Genomic DNA, 25,291 nt, shown 5'->3' on the forward strand with positions numbered 1-25,291 from the left:
TATAATTTATATTTAAAATTTATATTTAAATATAAATTTTATATTTAATTTTATATTTAAATTCAAATAAAATTATATTTAAATTTATATTTAAAATTTATATTTAAATTATAAATAAATATATAAAACAATTAATGTAATTACTGTAATTATAATTATTATTAGTTGGTGATTTTATTTCAAGAACAGAATCGATGCAAAAATGTGAACCTGCAAACATCGTGCCCAGAGGTCTTACCAGTCATCACTTTTATGTTCAATAGTCTAAGCTTCCTGTAAACACGATGGGAGAAAGGACAGGTTATGAATAAAATATTCTTGGGGCACCTGGGTGGCTCAGTGGGTTAAGGGACCAACTTTGGCTCCTGATCTTTTTGTTCGTGAGTTCGAGCCCAGAGGCAGCTCTGTGCTGACAGCTTGGGCCTGGAGCCAGCTTCAGATTCTGTGTCCCCCTTTCTCCTTCTGGCCCTCCCCTGCTCTCTCTCTCTCTCTCTCCCTCTCAAAAACAAATAAACTTTATGAAACTTTCATCTCCCCATTATAAAAAAATATATACTCAAAATATTAGGAATTTTTTTTTAAGTCAAGATTTCAGATAATGAAAATTGCTTACTGGGATTTTTTTCTTATATCAAAGTAGAAAGGAAACATGCTTTTGTGTCTTCTTTTTAAAATACATCAGAATTCCTTATCCTTAACCATATAAAGTATTTCCTCTTAATTCGTAAAATACTAATCTCAGATCTGAAATATCTTGGAGAATCCTTTAAAAGGAAACTTCAGAAAACATTGTTTAGGGTAATACAACAGTGGACAAAGAAGAGGAAAAGGAGGGAAATAACATTTAAAAGAAAATAGGCCTTTTATCATGTGTTAAAAGTGATGAGCATAAGAAATCCTATAGTTCCTGGAACCAAAAGTTGAAAATGATTGATAATCCTGATTATCCAAATCAATTGTTTTTTTTTTTGTTAGCTTGATATAAAACAATTTTAAACAGAAAATAATTGGAATGACATGATCTGCTCTTAAGGAATGAAACAGAGTTAAGCCACAATGAAATGATTTCAATTGGGGCATTACTTTGATAATAATTTTAAATTGCCTTTGTTGCTGACAAGTTCAAATGAGCCAGTCTGACCAGTTCTTTTCATAGATAGTTCTGAATACAATCAAGCATCAAGATTAGAGTAACATTAAAAGGTTCTTTTTCAGGTCTCTACTTAATGATGCTTTAAAAAGCCTAAAGCAGATGATATGATTAGATTTTGTATAGGTATGATAAAAAGTGAATATATATTTTCCATTTGTTAGAGAACAAAAGGAAAGCTAAAACATATTTGGATTGGTACATTTGTACTATATTTGATTTGGTCAAACTATTTAGGTTTTTTACTGATAGTAGTTAGAATTTATTTGCTCTTTAATAGATAATTTTATTTGTTATAAAAGAGCTACAAAACCCATGCTGAGAGCCATTTCTTCCAGATTTTATGTTCTTCTTTTCCCAAAGTGCCATAAACTCATATAGAATCTTGTAAGCAACTCATCATTTGACAAGTCATATATTATACTGTCTCTTACCTAAGCTATTTCATCATACTAGTATGTCAGTTTCTTAATTTTGAATACAGAATAAAGAATCAAGTCTGGGAACAGCATGTGGTATATTAAAAAGCTTCCTGAAGCTTAGAAATACAAAATGCATTGCCCAAAGTCAAGAAGACAATCTTTGCCAGATCTGGGACATGAATCCAAATCTTTCTGATGCCATGTGCTTAACTTCTACACTCTGGGGTTTCACAATGTGTTCCTGATTGTCACTTCCACTATATTGCAAAATTTCTCTGAAGTCAGGGTCGGATGTTACTAATCTATCAACCTTCTTAACAGGCACAGAATGCACCTAGCCCAATGCTTACACATTTTTTTGTCCTTTTGCTCTTCTGTGTTTGTGTATTTACTGACAATAACCCCAAACAGCACCAGCAACTGTTGCTAAGCATGCTTATATGATAAAACATCCTAGGGTTGAAATCAATGCAACTGAAGAAGTACAAAGAAGAAAAATCTCTATGATTTTCTCCTGCCTGAATACATCTTGTTGAATAGCCTACTTTTCATTAACTTTCTGTTGCCAACTTGTTTCTCCACTGGGAATGAAAACTGATATGCCGATATGAGTAAAGCTTAAATAATAATTATAATTCCAGTTTATACAACACATTATAATTTATAGACTGCATTGAAATACATTATCTGTTCTATCCTCAATATCTAAAGGGTATACAATGCTCTTAATTCTATTCTCATTTTACAAATATGTAAATCAAGTTTCAAGAAGATTAAAAACTTATCAAAGGTTATGTGACTGAAGAATGGCAGTTCCTGGATGAAATCTTTCAGCTCCCATGTCAGAATTCTTTTAATTTCTTTAATTCTTCAGAGGAAATTAAAGGTAATGATTTTTATCTGATATTAATAATGGATATTATATTGAAAACGTTATGAGTTGCCCTAGGTGAAGACATATTACTTTTTATTTAAATATTGTCTTCCTGTTTAAGAGAAACTCAGCTGAGATGAAGTTGACTCTACTCCCTCAAAAGGCTAAATCCTAATCTTGAACTAGATTTTTGAATTGAACTATGTGGTGTATGATAAAACTTTGGTTAACAATTCACAAGAAAAATCTATGGTAGATGGGAGGTATTTGGGGAATAATTCACTCATGCCTAAAATCAGACATCCAGAATGAGACAGCTTTTTTAAAATGTTTATTTATTTATTTTGAGAGAGTGTGTGCACACATGCAAGTGGGGGAGGGGCAGAGAAAGAGGGAGATGGAGAATCCCAAGCAGTCTCCCCACTGTCAGCACACAGCCCAACACTGGGCTCAATCGCACAAACCATGAGACCATGACCTGAGCCAAAATCAAGAGTCAGATGTTTAACCGACTGAGCCACCCAGGCATCCTGAGACATCTTCTTTAGAATAATGTTGCATCCATCTTGTGAAGAACTTCCACCCTTTGTAAGGATGAAAGGCCATCTGAACATTCAGGATAAAACTTAGGTTTTCAACAGTGTCTTTGAGTCCTTCAATAAAGTAATCCTGTACTAACCTTACCTTAGGTTCTGTCACATGAGATAAGAAATACTCCTTACTGTTTAAATTAGTTTGTATCATAATTTCTGTCAAACATATAAACTGATAAAATAAGGTGTTTGTTGGGGGGAAAAAAGATGAATTAGGCCTATGTACCTAAAAAGTAAAATTTTAGTTCCTAAAAAGTAAAGTTTCATTTATTTTACATACTATTTTACAGAATATGTACATATGTTCAGCAATATGAATTATTGTTGCTTATTGACTGTAACTTCAATGCTATTTCATTGGCATGAGCTGTTGTAAATATTCATATTTTCTCAGCTTTGCCACACAATTACTGTATTTAATTTGAATTGGTCTCTTAAAATACAAAACTTAGTGGGATCCTGGGGCACCTGGGTGCTCAGTCGGTTGAGCGTCCGACTTCAGCTCAGGTCACCATCTCAAGGTCTGTGAGTTTGAGCCCTGCATCGGGCTCTGTGCTGACAGCTCAGAGCCTGGAGGCTCCTTTGGATTCTGTGTCTCCCTCTGTCTCTCTACCCCTCCCCCACTCATGCTCTGTCTCTGTCTCAAAAATGAATAAACATTAAAAAAAAAAAAAAAACTTAGTGGGATCCAGAAATGAGATACTAAGGATGTTTTTAAAGGATATTTATTATTTATGTGGCCAAATATCCATACATAGCCCATATTAGACTGAAAATTATTCCGCTTAAAATATAGTTAATTATGAAAACCCAAGTCTTCCAAAGTGAAAGAAAAAGCACATTTTAAAAATTACAAGTGTTTCAACTCTAGAATTTTGATTTTACAATTTGTTTGGTTTGAATTTGAAAGAGTTATTCACAGTGAAGTCTGCCAGTGACAAGTTATTTTTTCCCCCCGACATACTTGGACTAAATTGAGGTCAATTAGATTGCTAATTAAAATATTTTCTTTGATTTTTAATGTGTGAGAATGTATGTAGAAGCTAAACCTCTACTAAAGAACTGACAGATGAAGGGGAGTGGGTGGGTAGATAAAAAGAAGTTTTCACTGTATGCTGAAAAATTGCATCACTGTGATTACAGAGTGTGGCTTTTAGTTTCACGTATAATCTAGTACTCATTAATGTTGCTGGAGAGAAGCATTTTATTTTCCTATGAAAACTTACATTTTTTTTAGCCATTACCATCTATTTTTTGTGCCCCTTGGATAATTAATAATTTTCACCTTATGCTTTATTTAATAACAAATCAAAAACCAGAATATTTTCAAAGTTTGTGGATATTATTTGGTGTTGCCTTATGTTAAAGCCATTTCATGCCATTTTACCAAATTATTGTGTCCACTTATTCATCTTTTTTGTATTCATTATGATCACTTTAATAAGATCTTTATCTAGGTCTTAACCCATTACTTGGAATTTTTTTCATTATTATCTAGTTCATTGTTTCTTTTGCTGTAAAGGAGCTTTTTAGTTTGACATAGTCCCACTTGTCTATTTTTGCTTTTGTTTCTTTCGCTTTTAGTGTCATAACCAAATAACTGTTGCCAAGGCCAATGTCAAAAAATATATCCCTGGCGTGCCTGGGTGGCTCAGTGGTTAAGCGTACATCTCTTGGGTCAGCTCAGGTCACGATCTCATGGTTTCATGGGTTCAAGCCCTGCATCATGCTCTGCTCTGACAGTGTGGAGTCTATTTGGGATACTCTCTCCTTCTTCTCTCTCTCTACCCCTACACCCCACTCATGCTGTCTCTGACTTTCTCAAAATGAGTAAACTTAAAAAGCTTTATATATATATATATATATATATATATATATATATATATATATAATGTGTATATATATATATATACACACACACACACACACATATATGTATACACACACACACAGATGCACACACACACATATATGTATACATATATATATATATATATATATATATATACACATATTTACATATATATATAAAGAAAGTTTTTCCCTGTTTCCCCCCACCATCCAGGAGTTTTATGGACTTTTGCACTGTTTGTAGGAATGTAAATTGGTGAAACCACTATAGAAAATAGAATGGTAGTGATGGTTCCTCAAGAAATTACAAAAAGAACCACGATTTGCAATCCCTATCAAAATAACACCAGAATTCTTCACAGAGCTAGAACAAACAATCCTAAAGTTTTTATGGAATCAAAAAAGACCCTGAATAGCCAAAGCAATCCTGAAAAAGAAAACCAAAGCTGGAGCCATCACAATCCTGACCTTCAAGCTGTATTACAAAGCTGTAATCATCAAAACAGTATGATACTGGCACAGAAACAGATACTCAGATCAGTGGAACAGAATAGAGAACCCAGAAATGGACCCACAAACATATGGCCAACTATTTTTTGACAAAGCAGCAAAGAATATCCAATGGAATAAAGACAGTATCTTCAGCAAATGATGCTGGGAAAACTGGACAGTGAGATGCAGAAAAATGAACCTGGACCACTTTCTTACACCATACACAAAATAAATTCAAAATGGATGAAAGACCTAAACGTAAGACAGGAAGCCATCAAATTCCTAGAGCAGAAAGGAGGGAAAAACCTCTTTGACTTCGGCCACAGTAACTTCTTACTCAACACATCTTCAGAGGCAAGGGAAACAAAAGCAAAAATGAACTATCAGGACCTCATCAAAATAAAAAGCTTCTGCACAGCAAAGGAAACAATCAGTAAAACTAAAAGTCCACTGACGGAATGGGAGAAGATATTTGCAAATGACATATCAGATAAAGGGTTAGCATCCAAAATCTATAAAGAACTTATCAAACTCAACTCCCCAAAAAATAATCCAAAGAAGAAATGGGCAAAAGACATGAACAGACACTTCTCCAAAGAAGACATCCAGATGGCCAACCGACACATGAAAAAATGCTCAACATCACTCATCACCAGGGAAATAGAAATCAAAACCACAATGAGATACCACCTTACACCTGTCAGAATGGCTAACATTAACAACTCAGGCAACAACAGATGTTGGTGTGGATACAGAGAAAGAGGATCTCTTTTGCACTGCTGGTGGGAATGCAAACTGGTACAGCTACTCTGGAAAACAGTATGGAGGTTCCTCAAAAAGTTACAAATAGAACTATCCTATGACCCAGCAATTTCACTACTAGGTATTTATCCAAGGGATACAGGTGTACTGTTTTGAAAGGGCACATGTACTCCAATGTTTATAGCAGTGCTATCAACAACAGCCAAAGTATGGAAAAAGTCCATTGATGAGTGAATGGATACAGAAGATGTGGTATACATATACAATGGAGTATTATTTGGCAATCAAAAAGAATGAAATCTTGCCACTTGCAACTACATGGATGGAACTAGAGGGTATTATGTTAAGTGAAATTAGTCAGAGAAAGACAAATATATGACTTCACTCATATGAGGAATTTAAGATACAAAACAGATGAACATAAGGGAAGGGAAGCAAAAAGAATATAAAAACAGGGATGGGACAAAACATAAGAGACTCTTAAATATAGAGAACAGAGGGTTGCTGGAAGCATTGTGGGAGGGGGGATGGGCTGAATGGGTAAGGGGCATTAAGAAATCTACTCCTAAAATCATTGTTGCCCTATATGCTAACTTGGTTGTAAATTTAAAAACAAACAAACAAATAAATAAATGAAAAATAAAAACAACTATGATGGATGGATGTCAAAGGAAAGAGTAGTTAACTTGAAATGTCCCCCAATGGCCAAAGCTAGAAAAATTTAGCAACAAGATAAATTAGTATTGAATATAACCCAAAGTACAAAACATTTCCATGAGTCCATACTGATCTAAATAAATAATTGAATAAATTAATAAATGGGAAAGAATACACAAATTTTCCATGTAAAGAATCCCAAATAATTTACTCCATATTCTAAGCAGAGCATAATTCCCAACAGTGCAGTGTCAGCTGCACATAGTGACTTCCTTCCACAGAGTACAGTGTGGAAAGTGGAGGGTAGGTATAAGAGCAACTTTAAGTGAAGAAACTTACTATTAGTACCTCAGTCAGGTAATCAAAGTTCACACCAACAGTAATAAATCATGCTGATAGTATGAATTCACGATATGGTTGTGATGAAAATGATAAATTTAACTCAATGATCTTCTTCTCCAAAACACATAACCCTAATTTAATCTGAGAGTAACATCATTAAAAAAATAGAACTACCATTTGATTAACAATCCCATTTCTGGAAATATATTGAAAGGAAATGAATTCAGTATTGTGTTCATAATAGCCAAGATATGGAAACAACCTTAGTGCCCATCTATGAAAGAATGGGGAAAGAAAGAAAGAAAGAAAGAAAGAAAGAAAGAAAGAAAGAAACCAACCAACCAACCAACCTACATATATAGAATGAAATATTATTTAGCCACAACAAAGCCTGACATTTGTGAAAACAGAGATAGACCTTCAGGACATTATCTTAAATGAAATAAATCAGACGTAGAAAGACAAATACCATATGATCTCACTTATGTGTAGAGTCTAAAAAAGCCTAAGTCATAGAAGTAGAAATTAGAATGGTGGTTTACAGCCACCAGGGGTGTGGGAAATGAGAGGGTGTCAGTCAAAGTGTACAAAGTTTCAGTTATAAGATGAATAAGTTATGGAGCTCTACTGAACAACATGGTGATATAGTTAACAGTACTGCATCATAAACTTAAAGGTTGCTAATGGAGTAGATATTAAATGTTCTCACTCCAAAAATAAAAAATAATTATGTGAGGTGATGGAGGGGTTAATCAGTACTACTATTGTAATCATTTTGCAATATATAAGTAAATCAATTATCTCACTCTACACCTTAAACTTGTACATTGCTATATGTCAATTACATCTCAAGAAAGCTGGAAAATTATCATTAGTTATTATGTATTTGTACAAAAGCTATATGTTTTGTATATTTTATTATGTGATCTTATTGAACTCTTACTATTCATAATCATTTTTCAGTTGAATCTGAAGTTTTGACAGTTTTGACATATGTCAAAAATAGATGTGATTTATCTACACTGTTAAAACTATCTACATTATTGAATTAAAGTTTCCTATCCAATATTATTGAACATCAGTTCCAGTCTTCTTGTCAATGGAGAACTGTACTTCCTTTATTAATGGCACTTTTTTAAAGATTTGTTTTAAATTTTTTTTTAACGTTTATTTATTTTTGAGACAGAGAGAGATAGAGCATGAACGGGGTGGGTCAGAGAGAGAGGGAGACACAGAATCCGAAACAGGCTCCAGGCTCTGAGCTGTCAGCACAGAGCCGGAAGCGGGGTTCGAACTCACTGGCCGTGAGATCATGACCTGAGCTGAAGTCGGACGCTTAGCCAACTGAGCCACCCAGGCGCCCCTATTAATGGCATTTTTTGATCTACTGCATCAATGCCACTACCCTTCTTCACTCTTATTGGCCCTCTGACTAGTGAAGCTGACTCCGTCAGAACTCTTGGTTGCAAGGAAAAATTAACCATACTGACTTGAGCATGGAACAGGGTTTGCTATTGGCAGTTACTATGCGTTACTGCCAACATCACCCTCAGATTGTATTACGTTTCAAAGCCTAAAGTAGCTTTAAATGGAACTCAGAGATGAATTCAGCCTTTAGTCCTTGCCCACTACAGCATAAAGTATGTTTGTTGGTCTAGAATCCTCAGAAGTAAATTCGAACAAAAAGGAATGCAATCCAGGGGTTTCAGGCTTAAGCTAGTCTTTTCTGCCTTTCTATCTACCAAACCATTATTGAAGTTATATTATTTTCATATCTTTGTCAATTTCCACTACTAGCGCAGAGTTTCTCCTATTTTAAAATTTAGCAGGTCATTTTCTTTGGAGGGTGATTCTGAGGTGTGAGTGGAGTGCAGAGTCAAATATTTATGTGTATACTTAGGTTTCCATGTTTCCCTAGAAATCTTCCTATGCTTTTTGGAAAATAAAAACACTTTTACCCTAAGGTGCTGATTTCTCATATTTTGAATGTCTATTAAAATATAGTTTCCCATTTGCTATTAAGTCATTTCATTTATCCTTCTTTTTTAGCTATTGAATATACAGAGGGTTTTTGTTTTGTTTGTTTGTTTGTTTGTTTGTTTGTTTGTTTTTTAAGTTTATGGTCTTTTTGCTAGTGGTATAAGCTTAAATTCCATGCTTTCAGACAAATATATGAAAGGCACTTGTTTGGGGCACCTGGGTGGCTCACTCCATTAAGTGTCTGACTTCGGCTTAGGTCATGATCTTGTGGTTTGTGAGTTCAAGCCCTGTGTCTGGCTCTGTGCTAACAGCTCAGAGCCTGGAGCCTTCTTCGGATTCTGTGTCTCCTCCTCTCTCTGCCCTTCTCATGCTCATGCTCTGTCTCTCTCTATCTCTCAATAATAAATAAACGTTAAAAAAAGTTTGAAAGGTACTCGCTTTTAGGCATTATTTTCAGAAATTGTCTCATTCAACAATTTGAAATGTTCTCTCAATACAGAAGCCTCTCAACTCTGAAAAAGCTTTTGGTGCATCATTATATCTATACATTAAGCATTGACTTTTCTTGTTTAGAATGATAACAAAAGACATACTTAATAACAAAATAAAAAAACCCATTTCAACCAATCAATAAAATATAATGATAATTATATATCCTCCCACACTTGTTTCCAGTATCTGGTAGACAAAACTATTGCTTTTCACTTTTCTTTTGACTTATATTAAAAGGTGGTCTTTATAAATTTATAGTAATTTCAACAAAATTGCTGTTTTGGCTTTTCTATTAGATCCATCATATAATCTCAATGAAATATTATGCACGATACGAATCATCATCAGACAAACTCTGTCACTCCATACTACAAAGTTTTGAGGCATGATAGGAGAAATTTTGCAAGGTAATCCACAACTGTGATAAGAAATGGTTTGTATATCTGAATATGCATATGCAAAATAAAAACAAAGCATCATGATTCTTTTTCTCTCATCTTGAGTGAGAAAAATGTGAACTGGATATCATTTGAGGCATTACTTACATACAGTGCATCTGGCCATCATGCAAAAGTATTCCATTCCATTGTTCCCCTCTTGTTTCCTGAAGGAGACAGAGGCAAACATATCAGAGACTTCCCTCAGTGACGGTATCACAGGAAGTATAAAGCACATGCACATACAAACACATAAGTGAATTTTGTAATTTCTCTGTTACATTTAGATGTGCAAAAATTATCCTTGGTACCAAATCAAGGTAGTAGTTTTTCATACATTTTAGGGGAGAATTTGAGGAAAACAAATCAGTGTATTTGGAAGTTGTGAAGGCAGATCATCTTGCTATTTCTGACAACCACACCCTGGGCCTGAAGTCTGACTGGTTTGTTGTCTTTGTTCTTCCTAAACCTTTGAGAAGCTGCCTTTCCTGATTAAGCCTGCAAGTCTTCAGGAGTGTTCCCAGGAGTTCTTTCATTTGTATTTATTATTTTATTTTATTTTATTTGGCAACACAGTTCATCGAGTTAAAAAAAAAAAACGTAGTAAAATTAATTTAAAAAGTTAAGGTTTTAAGACATGGGTAAGAGAACTTGGAATTAATGTACCTGTCTTAAAGTAGCTTGCTGTTGCTTAAATATCTGAATCAAGTGCCTGATATTGGGAAGCTCCTCTGTGTTGTGCGTAGGAGTTTAAGTGTCATCTTATTTCATAAGGCCCACAACAGGGTCTTTAGCTCACTGAAGTATCAGAGGTGTTGTAATAGGACTTGTATCTATAAACTTTAGGTTATAAATATCAAGGTTAATACCCTTGCTTATAATGAAAATTGAGGAAAATGACTAAAAATCTTCTCGTAGACCAGAAATCTTTTCTACAAAGGTAACAGGGAAAGAAAACACCTTTGTTACTGAATACGTGTTAAACCAGAGTGTGAGGAACATTGCCGGCAACCTACTAAGAGACTGCAAAGACCAAAAGAAACCTCATCTGTTTATATAGCGAAGGAGACATAACCTGCTACATATATGCTTTCAAAATAAACAATAACTAATCCCCAAGTAGGAAGAATGGACAGCATCATTTGTCATACATACTCCTTTCTAAGTTTACCTGGTAATTGGGGTAACCATCGGTGCACCTAATTGGCTTAATCCAAAGGAGAAACAAACTTCCTATGTCATTATGACAAGAGGTGGTTTTGAAACTTTAAAAAAGATGCCCACCCAAGTTAGGCTCCTACCCTGTCACAGAAACTGGGATGTAGGGGCACCCTCTTCCATGATGTCACATGATGGTGCTCAGGTCTGAGAAAGTCATACTGGGATTGTGGAGCCAACAAAAGTCTACCTGACAAAAGGCCTCTCTAGTTTTCAAAAGCATTTATATACATTTCAAAGAGATGAGAAAATACAATTACAGGTTTTCTAAGGCAAAAGCTGTGAGAAAATGAAGGGGAGGAACATCTCTTAACTAAACTACATTTTTAATTTTTATTTGTCTTAAAGCACTCATTCATCCATTCTATATTCTAAATAATGAAAGTAATCTTTATTTAAAAATACTTTAAATAAAAATTAAAATAAATGAAATAAAAAATGCATGGCCCTACTGTATTCTAGGCATTTTTCCAGGTGCAGAAAGTAAATTATAAATCCATTTTATTTAATGATAGGAGAGCAGCAACGATTAAAATGAAAACAGACTTTAGCCTAATATCGGCATTTTTTTAAAAATGTTTTTATTTATTTTTGCGACAGAGAGAGACAGAACATGAGCAGGGGAGGGCCAGAGAGAGAGGGAGACACAGAATCGGAAGCAGGCTCCAGGCTCTGAGCTGTCAGCACAGAGCCCGATGCGGGGCTCGAACCCACAGACTGTGAGATCATGACCTGAGCCGAAGTCAGACGCTTAACCGACGAGCCACCCAGGCGCCCCTAATATTGGCATTTTTGATAATGCCTATTATGATCTTCAGTTTGCCTTTGAATAACTCAATCAGGTTGTACTAAAACAATATATGAAGCTGACATGAAATGAGTCTTTGTGCTTCCTAAAGTTAAAAAAAAGTGTGTGTGTGTATATATATATATATATATATATATATATATACACATATATATAGTCAAATCACTATGTTGTACTCTTGAAATTAGTGTAACATTGTGTGTCAACTATACTTCGATAAAAATTTTTTTAATATAATAAAAGGAATAGAGATACAGCAGGCAACAATGATTTGTAATACTGGAACTAGGCACTGTTAGAGAGAAATTAAAAACTAAATGAACAGAGCAAAATTTATCAAGCTCAAAAGTAGCAATTTCTGTAGCTCTATGAAGCAAAGCTAGCCATGACATGCAGAACATGACTATCTAATTAACATTACCCCAGCAGGTGCATTTCTTTATGCAATTACATTTTGCTGAACGTACTAAACCTCAGTACTGAGACTCCTCTATATAGATCAAATTATCTTGAAATCTATTACCACATTGTATTTGCAGCACCATTCTTGAATACATTTTAGTAACTATAAATTAGATTTCGTAAAATAAAAATATATTTTCTCAGCATAGAATTCAACATAACATTTATAAAGCACTGGAATCCAAATATATTGTGAGCATTTATGATATCTATCTGCATTGTATGTGCCTTATGTACTGAACATTTATCCTCTGTTACTACCTTGTTCAAAATCTATTTACCACTCACATCAAAATACATGGTAATAGGTACATTTTTTAAAATCATTCTTTAAGAAACTAACTTATGCTAATGGGGCAAGTTTAAAAACACACTGACAAGAGTTTGGAAATGCAAAAGCCATCTCATGCCAGAAATCATTACAAATTAAATTTCCCAACTGCCAGAAGAATGTCTATTTTTAGTTAGCTGTGATATCCCAGGACCAAGTAGAGTACCTTAACTAAGAGATTCTCAATAAATATTATTAAATCAAAAAAAAAATATTAAATGTGGAATTGAATGTTTTAAGGGTATCCATAAAATATTTAGGGGTTTGTTAAAGAAAATCTGAAGATAGTTATCATAAATTTACTTATCAAAAGATTAATTCAGGGGCGCCTGGGTGGCGCAGTCGGTTAAGCGTCCGACTTCAGCCAGGTCACGATCTCGCGGTCCGTGAGTTCGAGCCCCGCGTCAGGCTCTGGGCTGATGGCTCGGAGCCTGGAGCCTGTTTCCGATTCTGTGTCTCCCTCTCTCTCTGCCCCTCCCCCATTCATGCTCTGTCTCTCTCTGTCCCAAAAATAAATAAAAAACGTTGAAAAAAAAATTAAAAAAAAAAAAGATTAATTCATACAGTAAAATAGACAAAATATATGTGAAAAATAAAACTATCATCTAAGACTAATATTAATTTTTAATCTAACACTTGGATAATACTTTGTATATTTCAAAAGTTACATCAGTTTTCAATATCAATAATTCAATGTTAATCTATATGTTTAATCTTTAAAATTTTTGTAATGTTTATTTTTGATAGAGAGAGGGCATCAGTGGGGTAGGGGCAGAGAGAGAGGGAGACAGAGAATCCGAAGGAAGCTCCGTGCTGCCAGTGCAAGGCCCAACATGGGGCCCACATCCATGAAACGTGAGATCATGACGTGAGCCAAACAAAGTCAGACGCTCAAGTAACTGAGCCACCCAGGTGCCCCTAAATGTTTAATTTTTGACTCACAATACAATACATTATTTTCCAAAAGGTAATTATGACATTGATATTTATGCTAAAAGGATAGATGATAATATCAGAAATTCTTTGGATCAAGGGTTATAACCTCAAATGTTTAAACTCCTAAAAGTTCAATGGATGAGATTCAGTCAATTTGTGAAATCTGTGAACTTGTAGGTAGTATTTTGAGTGTACACACATTTTTGGAGAGTAGGGAATGTAAATAACATTCCTAATTTTTTCAAATATTCTATCATTTTCAAAAATTTAAGCATTATTCACTCAGTTCTGTGCTGTTGGTTTGGTCCCCAAACCAGCATAAACAACCTGGTAACATGTTAGAAATGTGACTTCTTGGGCCCCACCTCAGATCTAGGGAATAAAAAAACACTCTGAGGGTGAGGTCATATAACTTGTGTCTTTGTAGCCTGCTTTCCAGGTGACTCTGATGCAAACTAACGTTTGCCTAACTAGTGGTTGGTGTTCAATCCAATAATTCATTACCCTGGATTCAAATATCAATCACCTGGAGAGTTAAAACAGAAATATCAAATCCCAAAATACAGGTTGAACCCATAAAATCAGAATCCCGAGAGGTGAGAATGATAAGACCCAGACACTGGTTTTTTTTCTTTAATGGTCTCTAGTGGATTTAATGTACAGTAAATGTTGAGAACCGTTGGTCTGGTTAAATATCTTTTTTTTTTTCTTAATGTTTATTTACTTTTTGAGAGAAAGACCATGCACATGAGCAGAGGGAGGGGCAGAGAGAGAGAATCCCAAGCAGGCTCCATGCCACCAGCACAGAGTCTGATGCGGGGTTCAGTCCTGCAAACGCTGGTTCACCACCACAGCCAAAGTCAAGAGTCCAACACCTAACTAACCGAGCCAGCCAAGAGCCAAATATCTTTTATTTTAACAGCTAGCATTTAAATACTACTTTCAAGTTAGCAAAATAATTTTAATCAATGCCCTCCCCTGCCCACCAATATTAGAAGGTTAAGACTATAAATATTCAGATGTCTAAATATCTAAGTTACAAATCATCTTACTGTTAAAATATATTCTATTTTTCTTCCTTGACAAACATACCTTCATAAAAGACAAAACCAAAATACATAAATCAACCTATTTTTAAAAAGTTTAATAACATTTGTTGAACAATTACTTTCTGTCAAGAGCCTACAATATTGTCATAATTATTGTTTACAACAGTTCTTAAGAGTAGATAATAGCTCCATTTAATTTACAAGGAAGTCGAAGCTCAGGAAAAGTTAGGAATTTAAATAAAAATGAAACAGCTACTAACCAAGCTCTAACTGACATGACTGACCTTAGCTTTTTTGAGGTCAAATTTGAATCCTGGCAACCTTAATCCTGAACCTGGGAAGAAATCAATGGAAATTTGTCACTGTAGGAGGTGAGAGTGCTTCAAAAAAAAAAAAAAGACCTGTGTCAAACCCCTAGAGCTGCCAGGGCATTTCCTTCCATCACCTTCTCACACCTGCAGCCTTCCACAGGTGACAAATCCTTTTGAACCAGGCTGCTTGTTTGGCTCTATGTTTGCTTGGTTTTGAGTTGATGTTCTTCTCTTCATATTTAGTTCTGGGCTTTTCTTAGAATAACAAAAGATGCATCAGACCGCTTTGCTAGGCAGTTAAAGTCCAACAAGCTTTTGCTGTTTTAGCCTAATCCTCTCCCAATATGGTTTAGACAGGGCCATTATGACTGCTTCTTCTGTGTTTAATAAAAGATTCATGGGTACTGTCTACTATTTTAGGATCGGCAGAGTCAAAGTGAATGTTTTAGGGAGTTGCATGGCACGCTGCATTGTATTTGTCTTTTGTACTAACAAGGGCAGTAGTTACTGGCTTCCAGTTTCTATATCATGCTCTTAGGAATCTTTATTTGATAGTGATAGCTTGTAAAAGAAACATCTATTTTTTGAATAAGAAAATAAGTTAGGCTTTTAATATTTATGTGCATTCTAGGATGCTGCTTTGAAGTTGCTCTGAAGTAACTTAATTTGTCCACCCATTATCAATGCCTATGGGCATGTGAGGTAGAGACAAATGGTGTGGAGTCCCTGCCCTCAGAATTCATGGTCTGGGGGGCTGAGGGCTCAGAGAGGCATGGGTGGTGAAAATGCAAAACCAGAGGTTGGGCCAGGGTGTTCCGGTAATACAGAGCTCATCTCCCTTTCAGATTTGTATTTATCTTCAGCATTTATGCTTCTCCTTCTCCAATATAGATTTGCCTTCTTACTTACATTTTTGTTTGTTTTAAGATTAGTTGCTCTACCCACCCCAATCCCCCATCAAGCACATGTTGACTACTGGTAGGAGGAAGATGTGGGCAGGTGGAGAGGTAGGTGGGGAAAGAAGTGATAGGAATGAAGCACCTGATTCAGCAAAACCAGCTCTAAGTCTCCACCCCTCAGTTTCCTCTTCTGTAAGAGATTATACCCACTTTTGGGGTGTTTTCTCTTTCTCTTTTCAATCTTTCTCAACAAGGTATATTATGTTTGATCTTAGCGTAGGCATCTGTGCTCTCTTTTGATTGTTTTTGCATGGAGTATCTTCTTCTAGCCTTTCACATTCAACCTAACCATATTCTTATATCTAATGTGAATCTCTTATAGACAGCATATAGTTGGATGATGTTTTCATTTTTAATCTCTTCTGCCTTCTCTTTCTTTTGCTAGGAGAGTTTAATCCATTTACATTTAAAGTAATTACTGATAAGGAAAAGTTACTATTGTCATTTTGCTATCTGTTTTCTATATGCTTATAGCTTTCTATTACACATATATACCACATTTTCTTTATTCATTCTTCTGCTGATGGAAATTTGGTTTACTTCCACTTTCTTAGCTATTGTGAATAATGATGCAATGAACATGGGTGTGAAAGTATCTCTAAGGTCTTGTTTTCAATTATTTTGGCTATATACCCAGAAGTGGGATTGCAGGTCCATATAATAATTCTATTTTTAATATTTTGAGGAAACTCCAGACTGTTTTCTAGAGTGGATATATCACACCTTGCATTCCCAGCAACTGCACCAAATTATCTAATTTCTCCACATCCTTGCCAACATTTGCCATATATATATATATATATATATATATGTGTGTGTGTGTGTGTGTGTATTTTATTAGCAGCCATTCCAATAGGCGCATGATAGAATCTCATTGTATTTTGATTTGTATTTCCCTAATGATTAGTGACAATGAACATCTATTCATATACCTGTTGGCCATTTGTTTATCTTCTTTTGTCCTTGAGTTTCTTTCAATGAGCCTTCTAATAAAATCCTCACTTGGACTAAACTTAGCCCACATGGGTAGCTATCTTTGCAATAAAATAAATAAACATTGGCAGTTTCTATCATAATTTTATCATTTGTATTTTACAGTAAAAAGCAGTGAAGTTGGGACTGCAGGTAATGTGAATTATAAAGACTGCTTTTAATCATATTCCTATAATAATTCTTAATTTTCTAACATGGCATTTAGCAAACTTGATTGGAGATCTTTTTGGTTTTGAAACCTGATGGTGTCCTTAAGCAACTTGGTATCTATGTTATTTTACAGCTTTACAAGTTAACCATTTAGAATCATAGTTTCATCTTTTCACTTTTATTACCTTATAATATATAGGATATTTGAAAGAATCAAGACTATTTAAGAAATACACCCCTAAGAGTACACAGATATTCCATAACCAATAGTTGGTGTTTTTATCATCATCATCATCATCACCACCACCACCACCACTACCATAACCTTTATTATTGTTGCTATTTTGAGAGAAACTACTAATACTTTATTTTGGGAAAAAATATTAAAATATTTAACCCCATAACCAATTGTTGCTTTTGAAAGGGCATATTTGGAACAGACTGCTTTTTTTTTTTATTTTGGCATACCTTTCCTAGTCAAATCTCCTTGATATACAGTTAAGGCAGCCAACCAATTATTTGCAAAAGAAAGTAAAAACTTAAAGAAAAAAAATCTGTTAAAAGTGGGAAGAAAACATTTACTTATTACAAAGCCGACTGGACTAAAGATTTTGAAAAAACAGAACAATGGACATGTTTTGCTTTCCTTTTGAACATTTACAAAACAAAGCACATAAAGTCAGTAGGGAGGGTCATGATGTAATGTTGGATGGGATTTTGTTGCAAAAAAAAAAAGAATGGATAATTTTCTTTCAGAGAGTGTGAGGTCAGAGGGAAATTTCACCACATAGAAGGTTAAGTTTATGTAATCATATCAACAACTGAATTTTGAATTTTTACCAGCAAAGAAAGATATTGTATTTTTAAATTGATATTTGACTGTATTTTTTAAGTTTTAAATTCAAGTTAGTTAACATACGGTTTAGTATTGGTTTCAGGAGTAGAATTTAACAATTCATCACTTACATATAACACCAATGCTCATCCCAAATGCCCTCCTTAATGTCCATCACCCATTTAGCCCATCCTCTCACCCACCTCCCCTTCAGAAACCCTCACTTTGTTCTCTATATTTAAGAGTCTTTTATGGTTTGTCTCCCTGTTTTCATCTTATTTTTTCCTTCCCTTCCCCTGTGTTCATCTGTTTCTTAAATTCCACATGAGTGAAATTGTCTATGTGTCTTTCTTTGGCTGAATTGTTTCACTTAGCAAGGGACTACGCCCCAGCAATTGCACTACTAAGTATTTAACCAAAGGTTAAAATGCTGATTCAAAGGGGCATATGCACCCCAATGTTTATACTGGTGCTATTGATGATAGCCAAATTGGAAAGAACCCAAATGTCCACTGACTGGTGAATGCATAAAGAAAATGTAGTACATATATGCAATGGAATATATATATCATCAATCAAAAAGAATGAGCACATTTTTAAATTAAGTTATGATAAAGACACTAAATAAATAATTTTGACATTACTTAGTTATTTGACTCTGTAAAACAGGCATTATGACAAAATCAACTACAGGTTAATACTTACAAACACTGAGCCCTTACTGCATGCCAGGCAATCCCTGAACCTGTGTAACTCTTTTAATTCCCACAACAACCTCATGGCACAGTAACTATTATTGTTCCTATTCTATAGATGAAAGAAAGTGATACAAAGTGAGCGGAGACATTTGCTAGTAAATGATGGAACTATAAATCAGAGTCCAGCTCAAGACCTGCTCTTAGCCACTAATCCATATTCTATAGCATTATTTAAGAAACTAAGAATTTTAAATTCAGCTCAATTCATGTTTAGATGGTTTTCCATGACCGTACTCATGGTCTGAGGATGATGGTACAATTACTCAAATAAATAATTTAGATAAATCGTTGGTACAATAAGCACCAGTTAAAAAAAAAGAAAGACATCTAATATCATTTTCCAAAAGTCAATGTAGAAATACACTCTCTCTCAGATTGTTTCATTTATGTCACAATCTTTTTAATATATCAAGGGCATGAATAAAAGACAAGATGTGTAACTGAAGAAGTTATTAATGCCAAGAAAACTATTAACTCAATTCTCACCAGAGTCCATTCTTCATATTCATACAGGATTTAGAGATAACTGAAGTAACCTTTGGGCTTTTAAATCACATAATCCCTTCAGTTTTAGAACAACTTGGAAAATCTTACCCACTTGTATTTTGTATTCTTATTAAGTTAAGAAAATATTTATGAAAGCTAAATTTACCCTTTTTAGAGAGTGAAAGATACACAAAAAAATCTTAGACACATGCTTAGAATTTCATACCATCATCTTTCTCTGAAGCCATGATACCTGCTCTTTGTTCCAGGCTCTTTCTCTGCCCCTAGTTCATGGTTGCCTGTGTTTGTAAATCATTCCATTTTATTTATAGTTCCGAAAGTACTTTCTGGCCTCCAAAGTCATTTCTATAGTAGAAACTTGTTCCATCTCTCTGTTTTCCAGCAATAGCTTTTTGAGATAACCACCCAATAGATTTCCCAATTGAAAGGAGATCTAGAAACCAAATGTTAGTGCTGTTATCAAAAAAACCCTCTATAAAATCAACCTTCTCAGATTTTAGCAGAGCAGGGCATGCAATGATCACAACAAAGCAGTTATCAGCAAACAAACAAAAACTATTATCTATCTACAGGTGTAGGTAGATATACTTGCCTACAGAAAAATAAAAATCTAGAGCACATTTGGTAATTTTTCTAACAATTTATTAGAATGATTTATTAATTATTTTTCTCTACACTATTATAAAATGCATTGGTAAATCTCTTAACATTGTGAAAGTTTGTTTATTAGATTCTTCTTTCAGCTTCTGTTGGCTTTTTGAGCAGTTACAGATCCCCTGGAGGGTTAATCAAAGAAGTCTTAACACTTGTAATGGATTTTACATGGGCAGGCAATTGCTAGGAAATGAAAGATATCGGTAAAATACCCTTTTAGAATTAAACTTCTCTTCAAGATACTATCATTTTCCCTGGACACAGGGGTACTATGCTTTTAGGAAGCTTAAAATTACTTAGTTAAGTGAAAGTAACTACAACTAAATATGTCTTTAGTATATTTGAGGCAATTGATACTAGGGTGTTATCTTGATGCTGTCATACTTTTAAACTTTCTTATAATTATGGGATTTGGTAATCCTTGTTAATATGACACCAAAATCCAGATCAAGATACAGATCAAGGCATTTTGCTTTGGGGTGCAATAGATAGGGAATGCCAACAAATTCTATATTAATTTCTTCATGCAGAAAACTTACTCATCCTGAGCACCTCCTATGAGCCAGACATAGTGCTAAGCACTTTTTAGGTATTAGCAAAACTACCTCTCAATAAATTTATGAGGTAGTTACTATTATGCCTTTTTCCCAGATTAGAAACCTGAGCCTCAAATCCCATAGCTGATAAGTAATAGAAAGGATCATCCTATTTGACTCCATTAGCTAAGCTCTTTGTACTCTAATTCCACAAGTTCAATTATCTTTATCATGCTATCATTTTTTCTTGGATAGTTTTGATTGCCTACTCCATCTCTTCTGGAACTTTTAATCTCTTTTAATAGGTTTGTTCTCTCTCTCCCTGTCTTCTTACCTCTTCCCAACATTTTCTCTGAAAGTATTTGATTAAATTTCTTTCTCTTCTTTTCTAGACTTCTGTAAAATATTTATATCCCTCCTCATTCTTTTCATTTAACTACTCCACTTATTCAAATTTTCTTTTTTGCCCATAGGAAATATCTTTCTTTTCCTTTACTTCAATAGCTCTGCAGCTTTCCTTAATGTGCCACTCCTTTCCTGTTAAAATAATAGGCTATTCCAAAATAGATAAGCAAATTTATATTATTCTAGCAAAGTAAAAACTACTATATGAGTATGTATGAGAATACTGGCACATGAAATCTCAAAGTACAATTTCTCAGGGACTATATAAGCCCATGGTTTTTCTAGAACTTTGAATTTGTGACAAGATATTTTTTTTTTAGTGCAGGGGAAATTTTTCAGCTGTGAATGGCCATGAAAGTGTATTGCTGATAAAAGGAGTAGTAGCGCCTTGATTAACTCAGCCATTTAAAGCATCATCTGTCTATTTATTGTTCTATTAATCCAACATTCTATGTGGTTCAGTGAGTCTCAATACGCCCATACTACCACTACTACCACTTATAAAATGATTTGAAAATGCACAGATACTTTTGTTTTTCACATGAGTAATGGGCATAACTGGAATTTAATAAGCAAGATCCAAGGATGCCAGAATTCCTGCAAGATATATCATATTTATTTTCAACTCATTTCAAAATGTCAGACACCAGAAAAATTGACTTCTGTTAATATTTAAATAAAATTTTTATGGGGTGCCTGGGTGGCACAGTCAGTTAAGCGCCTGACTCTCAATCTTGGTTCAGGTCATGATCTCATGGTTTGTGAGTTCGAGCCTGGCTTTAGGCTGTGTTCTGATGGCACAGAACCTGCTTGGGAATCTGCCTGTCCCTCTCTCTGCTCCTCCTCAACTGTGCTAGTTCTCTCTCAAAGTTAATAAGTAAACTTAAAAAAAAATTAAATAGAATTTTTAGTTATCTTGGTTATCACTGATATAATCAGACTATATTGTAAAAATAAAACAAATACTAAATACATATTTTATAAAAATTATACTTATAGAGCAGGTACAGTTTTACCATATTTTGAAATTTTAACCAATATTAAAACTTAGAGTTCATTACTAGAATGTTCACAAAACTTTTTTTTTTTTAAGTAGACTTTGCACCCAGAGAAAGCCCATTGCACAGGCTGAACTCACCACCCTGAGATCAAAAGCTGATCTGAGGGGCGCCTGGGTGGCTTGGTCGGTTAAGCGGCCGACTTCGGCTCAGGTCATGATCTCAGGGTCCGTGAGTTCGAGCCCCGCGTCGGGCTCTGTGCTGACAGCTCAGAGCCTAGAGCCTGCTTCAGATTCTGTGTCTCCCTCTCTCTCTGCCCCTCCCCTGTTCATGCTCTGTCTCTCTGTGTCTCAAAAATAAATAAATGTTAAAAAAAAAAAAAAAAAGCTGATCTGAGATCAAGAGTCAGATGTTCAATTGACTGAGACACACAGGAGCCCCCATAAAACTCTTTATAAAAAATTTACATTATTATTTAAGACAGAAATTACACATTCCTGCAAAGTACTGTAAGCCACACAATATTAGGGGGAAGAAAGCTTATCTTGCTAGACTTATTAGAACTGTTTTAGTATCATTACCAAAAAAAAAAAAATCAAATGAAAATTAATGAAAGAAGACAACAACCACTCCATGTTTTTCAGTAGGTAATGTTAGTAAAGTTAAATATAATTCTTTGAAAAATTATACCCTAATATATGCAGTGGCACTGAGGAAGAGTTTAAATATCTCATCTCACATTAAGAGAGACTTCTAAAGAAAACGGCTTAAAAAGATTTTGTTTGCTATGCCATATTTGGTGACCTGTTTTAAATTAAATCAATGAAATTAAATATCAACATTTAAATATTGCACATATCATATTTTTTAAATCCCCTTAAAAGTTAAAATGATGCCTTTAAAAATTTTAAAAGGAGATAAGACTCATTAAAATGAAGCGAACTGTGAAATTAATAAACATATTTACATATTAAAAAAAGACTTTCTTGTTGAGAGTATTTTCCAACATTGGAAGATAAAAATAGGCTTAAAATGTGTTTCTTTAAAAAAAAATTTTTTTTAATGTTTATTTATTTTTGACAGAGAGAGACAGAGCATGAGCAGGGGAAGAGCAGAGAGAGAGGGAGACACAGAATCTGAAGCAGGTTCCAGGCTCTGAGCTGTCAGCACAGAGCCCGACGCAGGGCCGAACTCACAAACCGCAAGATCATGACCTGAGCCAAAGCAGGATGCTCAGCTCAACTGACTGAGCCACCCAGGAGCCCCTTAAAATGTATTTCTAAATGACTTAGAAAAATATATTTCCTCTAATTGGATCATATTAAAAGATATGAGGCATAATCCCATATATCTTTATATTTAAAAATATAAGTGAACTTATAAGACAACGTTGTGTGATTTAACATTTGACATGAATGTAAAACGTGTTCCTCTACATTTTTATAAATAACTGTAAGAAGGAAGCAAAAACCTTTAATGGCAAAATAAAATTTAATCAAATTACCAAAATATTTGAATTTAAATAAAAATTATATTCCCAAGAAATATCAAGTATTGGCAAGGATTTAGAGAAAAAGGAAGCTTCATGCACTGTTGGTGAAAATGTAAACTGGTGTGGTCACTATGGTAAACAGAATAGCATTTCCTCGGAATATTAAAAATAGAATACCATATAATCCAGTAATTCTACTTCAGGGTATTTACATAAAGAACACAGAAACACTAACTCAAATAGATACATGTACCCCAATGTTTACTGCAGTATTATTTACAATAGCCAAGATATGGAAGCAAATTAAATGTCCACTGATAGATAAATGGATAAAGAAGATGTCATATGACACCTCCATAGAGACAATGGAATATTACTCGACCATAAAAAATGAGATCATGCCATTTGCTACAACATGGATGGACCTAGGAGGTATTATGCTAAATGAAATAAGTCAGATAAAGACCAAAACCGTATGATTTTATGTGTATTTAGAATCTGAAAAATAAAACGAACCAATAATTAAAAAAAACAACAGAGAAACAGAAGTATAAATACATAGGACAAACTGTTGCCAGAGTCAAAGGGATTAGGGGGAAGGATGAAATAGGTGAAGAGAATTAAGAGGTACAAATTTCCATTTACAAAATACAGAAAGTCACAGGGATGAAAAGTACAGCATAGGGAATATAGTCGATAAGATGATAACAACTTTGTACGGTGACAGATGGTGACTACACTCATCATGGAGAGTACTCTGTAATGTACAGAACTGCTGAATCACTATATGTTATATACTTGAAACTAACACTGTATTGTCACCTATATTTAAATTAAAAATATAGCTGAAACATTGGCATGAATGAACAAAAGTCATAAATAACTATTTTGTGTAGTTACATCTGTTTTGTATTACCATTGTTTCTTTGTAAATAATAAAAACTAGTAGCAAAAAGTTTCACCATTGTAGAAAGACTTGGTGTTCTGGGGTAACCACGGAATTAAAAGATTTTCTTAAGAATTAAAAAAAAAGATGTTATTCCCATTTCTTTTATACACACTGAATTCCTTGTATCATATTCAACTACAAGGTATAAAGGATTTCAGTACAGTAGTGCTGGTAATGTAAGCATCATGCTACTACAAATGTTTATTTGGAGAGATTTGATAGCCCCTTCAATAAACTAAAAATACATCTCTTTCTGTATTTGCTGACATCATTACAAAAACCAACGACATTAGCAACAACAAAATGTTTTTGTGAGCTGAAGTCAGAGGCAGTTAACTCCAAAATGTTGAGAAAAACAGTACCTCACTATTAAAATATTTAATTTCACATTGTCTTTGCCACTTTGGATCCTCTGAACAATTTTGCTGAGCGAAATGAGATAGAATATTACATGCTTACAAAAAATGTTATGGCATGAACAGATACGTAACATTGAAGGGTTTCACTGGATTTTAAAAATAAAAGTTGGGGGCGCCTGGGTGGCTCAGTCCGTTGAGCGTCCGACTTCAGCTCAGGTCACGATCTCGCGGTCTGTGAGTTCGAGCCCCGCGTTGGGCTCTGGGCTGATGGCTCAGAGCCTGGAGCCTGCTTCCGATTCTGTGTCTCCCTCTCTCTCTGCCCCTCCCCTGTTCATGCTCTGTCTCTCTCTGTCTCAAAAATAAATAAACATTTAAAAAAAAATAAAAAAAAATAAAAGTTGTTTTAAAAATATTCCATAATATCACATACATTTTAAATGTCATCAGAATGTGTTATAAAAACTACATGTTGAAACTATTTTTAAAATATTTCATGTTATGTTATCCTAAATATTTTTAATGGTATTAA

The sequence above is a fragment of the Neofelis nebulosa genome, chromosome 8, assembly GCF_028018385.1.
Source record: "Neofelis nebulosa isolate mNeoNeb1 chromosome 8, mNeoNeb1.pri, whole genome shotgun sequence".
Lineage (NCBI taxonomy): Eukaryota > Metazoa > Chordata > Mammalia > Carnivora > Felidae > Neofelis > Neofelis nebulosa.